Here is a 9,358-nt window from a genome sequence, read left to right as displayed (position 1 = left end):
CTTGGCAAAATGATTGTTCCTATGATTTGTCTTTTAAAGTTTCCCCTTAAAAACACTTCTGACTTAAAGAAATATAGTGAAACACAATCTGCAGGAGACGATATCGATCCGGCTCACACATCAGGCAGGCTGTCTACTCTCTGGTGGGCGGGTACAATTTGTAAGCATTTAAACAATATAAAGCTCTGTTACAGCAGGGAAACCGTGTCACAGTAATGATTAACTATTATTGCGACAACAATAGGACACCAGAGCTCAGCTCACATACTCCTCACAGCAGACGCAACTTCCATTGCCTTGAGCAAAGTCATTTATGACCTCGTTGGTGTATTGATTTTCTTTTTATTGCCTAAATCTCAAACATGGAACGCCTCCACAAATTGTCATTGAAACGAGCAAATACAAAAAATGATGGATTGTTTTTTTAGTTCTAAGGGATGAATTAAAGTATAGTTAAAGTACTAATCAGCAGGTCATCTGCTGAGCGTCGCAACAGGAGAGGTATGTTCATATTACAGCGGAAAAACAGCTCCTGAGTGCGTCGCCATTGTTGTGTATGTGGTGCGCTGCGCAAGGTCTGTGCGGACGTCTGCGGTGCGGAGCGGGGGTGCACCAAAAGGTCACATTTGTTGAACTTTGACCCCAAGTGCCAATCACTGTTTAAACCTGGCTTCGCCTATACTCATAGAACCCCAGATTACAGTATGTAACCAACCTCATTTCAGTTTTCCCAAACTGTACAATAGTATGCTTTTTATGTCAAGATCAGATAAAGACAGACACAACAAGAGTCAGAAATGTTGGTTACATACTGTAACCTGGGGTTCTAGGAGTAAAGGCGAAGCCAGGCCGAAACGGTGATTGTTTGAGTGCACAGATGTTAGCTCAACTGGGGTTCAACCAGCTTGGGCTTTCGGAACACCCCCACTCCGCTCTACACTGTGGATGTCATGCAGAACTTGCACAGTGCACCAAATTCACAACAATGGCGAGGCCCCACAAAAGCCTTAAGGAAGAACTCTGTACAAACACAAAATTCAACACAGTCGTACTTGATCTGGGCTCCTTCCAGTGTCTCACGTGTTACAAGTCTTTACAAGCATGCTATTTTGATGCTGGCTGAGAAGGCTGTGGGCTATACTACCTCCGACACTCACACCACCCACATATGCCACACGCTCCATCCTCCCCCTTCCCTCCACCCCCCAGTTCTCTACTCCTGCCAGGCTGCCACCTGCTCTCTGCAGCATGCTGCACAGCTGCTCTGCTACAATAACAAATTAAGGTCCACCGTGGCAGGCTGGAGTCATTACCTACTGCTCCTGCTATGGAAGAGCTGAGGAGCTTTCAGATGTGTGTGGGAAACACACTTTTGCCCCTATATGTTTAAAGAGGATGACCAAGGGCCACTAATTGTTCTGATGTTGAGCAGAGGATCAAGGTTGCTACAGTTTAAGGACAAGAGTCAGTCGTGGAAGAAATGCATTACTCTAGTAAAAGCAGCAATACCAAAAGCCAAAGTCCTGCATTCAAAAGGTTGCTTAAGTAAAAGTTCAGAAGTATATATATATCAATTTAAAGTACCAAAAGCAAAAGTACTCATTGTGCACAATTTCACATTTCATATTTATGTAGGCTATGTCATTGGAATATTGAGTAATTGCTGATGGATTATTGTGTACATCACATTTAATGTCGCAGCTGGTAAAGGTGGAACTAATTTTAACTATCTTGCATGCTCAAAATTTAATATACTTCTGGGTAGCTTGTGAATTTCCCCCTGAGGATCAATAAAGTTTTATGAATATACTACATTTTCTATAACAGTAGAAAGTTTGGACACACTTTCCTATTCAGTTCAGTGGGAAGTGTGTCCAAACGTTTGACTAGTAGTGTAATTAATCTGACTCTAAAGAGCAGCTGCTGTAACTAAAAGTATGAAATAAATGTAGTGGAGTAAAAAGTACAATATTTAGCCTATCTCTAAAAAGTAGTGAATCCAAAGTATAAAGTAGCAGAAAATGAAAACACTCAAATAAAATACACATACTTTCCACCACTGCAGAACACTAGACACAACAAATTGTAAATAATGTTATTGTGATACCCTGAATACATGTGAATTGACACCTTAATCTTGGTAAAATATATGTGTAAAATGACTGGATCTGTTTTAGTTGTGTTAGTCATCAAGAATGAGAAGGGCCTGGGTGTGCTTGGTAGGTTAAACAATTAAATGAATACAACCTACACAGAATAAAAAACAAGCTTAATTCACATATATTTTATCTAAAATAGGGCTAAGGAGGTGAAGGCAGGTACTATGGAGCATTGAGCAATGGATCAGAGTTGAGCAGAGGTATACTTAGAAAGCATCAAATCTGTTTATATATGTTGCCTGGTTGTTTGTCACAGTGTATAGAATATGTGACTTTTACATTGATTCTGTGCATACATGAACTACCAGAAATGTCCAACATTTATTATTTTAACACATAAATGCTTCAGCTGTGTAAATTAAATATAGTATGAGTTCAGCGACTTTCCCACTCAGTGAATCAATCCTGACTAAACCTTTGATTGTGACAACAATGTCCTGTCTAACACATCTTGTCAATCAGCTCTGTGACAGGTTAACAAAAGCTGACTAGTCAGCTAGCAGGAGGCTGAAGTCAAAGAAGAAACAGGCTGAGACGGTGGTGGGATTTGCCGTGGCCATTATGGTCCCTCTGTGTGACAGCTGGCCATTGCCCCCCTTCAGCGTCTTTGTCAGAGTGCCTTTAATCACACCAGCAGGACTGTTACATATCAAATCAGCTGACCTGACCTACTTGCTGACTGAATGAATTTTTGCAACATGTAACCTTCATGTGACCCATTGACATTATCTCAGGAAGGATCCTCACCATGCAATATAACTAATGTGTTTATTTTGACATTTTCAGTTTCATGCTCCTGCCAAGATAATGGAAGATGTCCTGTGTCTATGGAAACTCTTTGGTAGTCGCTGCTTTTTCTTAAGGACAAATTGAAGCACTATTTTTTGCTTCTACTCGTTTGATTGGTTTTTCAGTACACAACTTAAATGTTTTGGTTCATTTTCACTGCTCTCCTGGCATTTCAGTGACGCATGCAGCTGTTTTCAGTCAGTGTGGTCTAAAAACCCATTGTAAGTTAGATGCCTATAATCTGCCTTCAGTGCTAACAGCAGGCAGACTAGTAGCTGGTGAACATAGTGCAGCACATAGCAGATAAATAGCACATAAAGAGCCAGATATTTCCCTCTAGGGTTAGTGAAAACTGACAAAAAAGCTGAAGGAGTGACTTTTGAGCTCTTATTCATCAACCAAAGCCCATTTACCAGAGGCACATCTCCAAATATTGAGATGTGTCTGCTCCATGTGTAATTAGGCTACTGTCTGCTAACAAGTTTGCCACAACAACTTAGAAGATAAGGGGAGTTCTGTGTTTACAGCTTGTTTTCACATACCACCCAAAATAATTTATTGCAGATTTAAATGAACTAAAACAGCAACATTTCAGACCATTATCAATCAGTTTCATTGGAAGTGAATTCGCTTGCAGAGGCAAAGTAAATCATATAATGTTTTCACAGAGTTCAACGTTGATGAATTATGACACTATAATTTAACCTGCTGGCCAACTGCAAACTGTCTTAAAAGTGCTAACCTTTGGGGAAACAAAAAGACCTGGAGAGTCCAGAGGTAATTATCATATAATAGCCATTCAATCAGAGGTGCAAAGTAACTAAGTACATTTACTCAAGTACTGTACTTAAGTACAATTTTGAGATATCATTATCTAAAGTACTTCAAAGTATAAGCACATAAGGTAATATGATATAAATTAATGTGAACTGTGCCATTCATAATGAATACTTGTACTTTTGGTACTTTAAGTACATTTTATGCTAATACTGTTGTACTTTTACTTAAGTAACCATTTGAATGCAGGACCTTTACTTGTAACAGACTAGTTTTACACTGTGGCATTGCTACTTCCACTTAAGTAAACATTCTAAGTACTTCTTCCACCACTGCATATAATAGGTCCCAAAACCTGCAAGTACCTTTACATTACCAGCCTTTAAGCACCACTTATTTTGAGATTCATTTGGTGGCAGTGAGTAAACAATAAAATAGCAGCAGACCTTTCTCTGATCCAGACCCCATGCGAGTGCTCTTCAGCCTCATGAAGATATGGCTGCTCCCCCTCTCTGCTCACTCTGCTCAGTTAAATAATCAGTTCCATGGAGTGATCTCACAGTGCCAGCAGCGCAGTGAAAGGATGCCATAAGTACGGTATATGAGCCCACACAGTTACCCCTTGCCACCCTGATTCCACTGTACAGTGGTTGACCTGACAAATTATACGTCTCCATGAGGGAATGTTTTTTCCAATGTTTTGTGCTTTAACTTCACTGTACTGATTCAAGAGGGGAACTAATCATTAGCTAACACTTTTTACCCTACTTTCTTAGCAGCCATGCCATCTGTGTCAGCTCTGTAGGTTGCATAAGGCCTGGCAGATATGACACCTCCACAAAACCTGTTCCCTTGTATTCATTGTTTCTGTCTACTCCTTCCAATATAATCTTTCTCTCCCCGGTGCCTTCTTTCTTATTCCCTCTGTTGTCTTTTTATGATTTCACTTTCTTCACTAATTATCTTTCCATGATTTATTTCTCTTTACCTATTGAGCATCTCCTTCCTAACATCATGTACACTGCTCCTCTCCTCCTGTCATTCCCAACAGCTGACAGACCAGACTCTGCTGACACTTCACACACGCCGACCTGAGCCAGCTCACTCGTCCGTATGGGAGCCAGAGCCAGGGCCAAGGCCAGGGTTTCTGCTGGGGAAGATGGGGGTTGAGGGCAACAGTCTTTATAATCATTCATTGCCTGCTGGTCCTTCTGTCCTCAGCCTCCTCCTACTCCTCCTGCTATTTGTCCTCCTCATGTCAAGGCCACACGGCACGCGTATCAGCTGAGCCCAGGATGGTTGGAGTCAACAGGGTCAGGTGGCAGAGGCCTGGTTAATTCTCCTGAGGCTGTAAAGTGCTTGTGTGAGCTCATACAAATTGACTCTGAAATGTATAGATAGAGACAAACACACTTGCATTCACACAAACACATACGCACAGTATTAATGGCACAAAATAATACAGCGCAGACTGTAGACAGAGCCTGGTATTATTAGACAGAACTAAAGGGGGGGGGGGGGGGGCGTTGGACAAACAGATAAATCAGCATTAACAAGGAGGGGGATTATAAACACATGACCAGATGGAGAGAGAGATAGCCCTATTATGTAGATCCTTCCGTCCCTCAGCCTTGTCTTGTCTCCTCTGCTAGTCCCCTCATGCATATATACCTTTACATTATTCAGTAGGTTATAATGAGAGTAACTGAACATTGTGGGGTTTTAAAAAAATGGTCATGGGGTTGTTTAGATGGCAGAAGGTGGGCCACAGGTGTACAAGCCTGAGACTTATTCTTCCATTTGACCTCTCATTATCACCCCCAAGTTCTCCTTCATTATTATCCTATGTCCTCGGGTGTTAAGGGAGCAGCATGGTGTGTCTGTCTACCACAGTCTGTTCTCTGCACAGCCTGTCATTCATATTTTGAGAATAAATTATTCCATATTTTTACTCTATTGTTGTCTCATCTGTTCTGTCTGGTTTATTTATCTGTGGTTCAGCTTCTGCCTCATTTTCGATCTTTTTCTGCTCAGTTTGACAAGTGATTTATCCAGTGATTTTGTAAATGGCTTGGCAGGTGCATATGAATAACACGATGAAGGCCATAATCATCACTCATCTGACTACAACTTCTGATTTCAATCTTTTCAAACTATACAGTCACATATGCAAATGTGTCCTCATCACCTGCTTCAGCTATTGATGTTTTAGTTTCCTATCAATTCATGTGTCTATTCATCAGCCTGTCCTGGATGGCCTGTAGAGGAGAGGTCTGGTCTGTTGGTGGAGAGGAACAGGTGGGGCAGGCCAACAGTCAGCACAGGCTTGACTCTCTCTCACACACACACACACACACACACACACACACACACACACACACACACATGCGCGCAAGCTGCAGGGAGGCAGGCGGTCGGCCATTCAGACACAGGCCCATATGGTAGACCTCTGGAGCTGCTGCCCTTAGCAGAGTAGGGGATGAACAGAAGATGTAGAAATGGCTGGAGGATGGCAGGAGCAGGAGGAGGCAGAGGAAAGCTGGGGGAGGTTGAAATTAATCAGCAGGCCACTCCAACTGTCCAGTGTCTTTGGGGAGTTGAGACATGCATATCTGTGTCTGATTGAACTGGGGGTGTGAGGAGAGTAAATAGAGGTCCTGTGTGTGTGTGTGTGTGTGTGTGTGTGTGTGTGGACATTACTGTTTATAGCGTTTGACATATGTGTCTTTTTTAACAGTTTTACTTGATTTGATTCATTTACCATTTTCAAGTCCTGAAAACTTACTTAATTAACCTCGACACACCCCATACAACATAAACTACAATAAAGATAATAATTTTGAAGATGATGAAATATAAATAGATTATAAATATAAATTATTCAGTCACAAAATGTTAAATGTCTTCTATACAGGCAAAATTGATTTTTCTAAATCTCTACTTCCTCACATCAGAGGTAGAAAGTAACTAAGTACATTTAATCAAGTACCGTACTTAAATACAGTGTTGAGGTATCTGTACTTAACTGGAGTATTTTCATTTTCTGCTACTTCATACTTTGACTTCATTACATTTTATAGAAAAACATTGTCCTTTTTACTAACTACATTTATTTAATAACTTTAGTTACTTTTCAGACTGAGATGAATTAAACAAAATACACTGGAATCATCAGACTTTATTGATCCTTGGTGGGAGATTCACAAGCCACCCAACATTATATAAAGTACTTCAAAGTATAAGCATATAAGGTAGTTAACATTAGCTCCACCTCGACCAGCTTCAACATTAAATGTGATGTACACAATAATACATCGATATATATAGTTCAATATTATGACGTATATTAATGTGAAGCATGTCGTTCTGCATAATGAGAACTTTATACGGACTTTATGTATACTTTATGAGTATAATATGTTTGTACTTTTACTTTTATCTACTAATGGGGAGTTAATTGTATATTTGATATCTGCCAAGTTGTGACTACAGCTGTCAAATTCAAGATTCAAGATTTTTATTAGCCATTTATGCATAAACAGACAATCTAGGCATATAGGAACTCCTGTGCAGCTCTCCTTTGGAGTCAGTTAAGGAGTCATAAGCCAGAAAGAACACTTAGTCTTAAAATAAAAAAGTTACATAAGGGCGACAAAGTATTAAAACACAATACACAAAAATAGGGTAATAATTAATACATGTAATAAAGATACATTCCCCTCTGAAATGTAGTGGAGGAGAAATATAAAATAGCAGAACTCAAGTTAAGTAATGGTTCCTTAAAACTATTTGAGTACTACTGGTGTTTTTTGACTATTTTTACACACAAAGCACCATGTAACTCTGCACTACCTTTAACTTTCTAACCAGATCGTACTGTACAATTCCTACTATTAAAATATAAAGCAGGAAAAAACATAAACATTTGAACAGAACCTTGTAGACTATGTGCACTAGGAAACTTTGAGTCCCACATCCAACTTATTGTAGATTCAAACATCTTCAAGTACAGTTAAAGCCAAAAGTTATGGTTCCATCTCAAGTCAAATGTGCTGGAGTAGAGCCAAAGCTATAGGAAATATTTCGTGTTCCTGTTGATATATTTCCACATGAAAAGTAGGTTTTCAGTACTAAACATGACTACAACAAGTTCAAACTACAAATGTGATTTCTATGAGAGTACATCTATTCTTTGACAGAGATCCGTGCAAATCCTTTTGTTCAATTTATTGCGGCTTTGAAATAACATGAAGGCCTGGTACTCTGACAGATAAGCTGGCCACCTGCCACCCACATCACAGAGGAATAGACTGACAGATGTATGGACAGGGGGTCAGATGGTCAAACACTCTTCATAATACTAAACATCATTAGATAGATGCACTGGCTGGGTCAGGCACTGTTGTTGAAGCCTCCTATCCATTGTTATTGAGCTGTTTATATGGGGTTCAATGTATGTGCTAAATAGTACAGCCAGGTGTATTTGTCTGGACTTGTATAGTAGTGCAAGTATAGGTCAAAGTTTACAGAGAGTCAAGGAAACATGAAAAAATGTTATATAAATTTTTTGTTTCCTCAGTTGACTGTACTGAGTGTTCACCACAGCAGCAGTAGCAGTCTTATTGAAATAGGTCTCTTCTGTCCTAGATAAAAAGCCTTGGGAGTTGTTAACTTCTTGAGTACTAATATTTTCATTAAATGTACATGACTTGAGTGCTAAGCAGAGCTGCTTATTTTATAATCCATGCACTGTTACTAGACATATGAACTTAATAACTTAATCTTGGGGTAGACTGTGGTGGTGTAATATTAGGTGATGACACAGTAATAATATATTTCATATTATGGTCATGAGATTAATCTATATATGACATATATTATTACAAGTGCATGAAAAATATGTGTGCCTTAACAAAAAGACTATTTGGTCACCCTGTCTTATCTGAGAACAAAACACATAAATGATACTACCAACCACCATGAATTTGACTTTATTTGTGTTTTTATATCTGACATAATCAATCAAAAATGTAATTAAATGTATTTCACACAAACATATGTATAAAATATTGAATATCCCTTGGGAATATTTGTGTCATATTCAAAAAGATGCCCCAGCCTAATCTATGTATTTAAATTGGTCTATCTTAATGTAATGGGGCCATATGACCACTAGGGGGAGACAAAAGCTTGGAAACAAAAAACCCTGTGCTAAGCAGAATATTCACTTTGTATTCTGTGCTTTACGTTCCGTCGATGTATGCAATTAATTGGATAAAATAAACAACTCAGTGTATCCCAAAGCTAATAAGATGTAATCATAAATGAATGCAACTATTTATGTAGGGGATGGCCTATCAGCATAGTTGCTTTTATGTTATAATGAGGTTTTTATTAACAAATAGGCATCTGTAAACCATCTGTACGAGCTGAAAGCAATTTTCAGTCAATGTTCCAAACGTGTTTTCATTAAGGGAGCAATTTCCCCTTACCAGCCCACCCAGAAGAGTGTTTTCTAAAATTGGGTGCGGGAACTTCTTTGCTATTTCACCTGCTGAGAAACAGATGCAACACACAGGCTGCCACACACACGCACACAGCCGATGGGCTGGCAGATGACATGCAGATGCCGT

Source organism: Monopterus albus, unplaced genomic scaffold (genome assembly GCF_001952655.1).
Source record: "Monopterus albus unplaced genomic scaffold, M_albus_1.0 scaffold1.1, whole genome shotgun sequence".
NCBI classification, from domain to species: domain Eukaryota; kingdom Metazoa; phylum Chordata; class Actinopteri; order Synbranchiformes; family Synbranchidae; genus Monopterus; species Monopterus albus.
The sequence above is the reverse complement of the archived record's forward strand: the minus strand, read 5'-3'. Positions refer to the sequence as shown.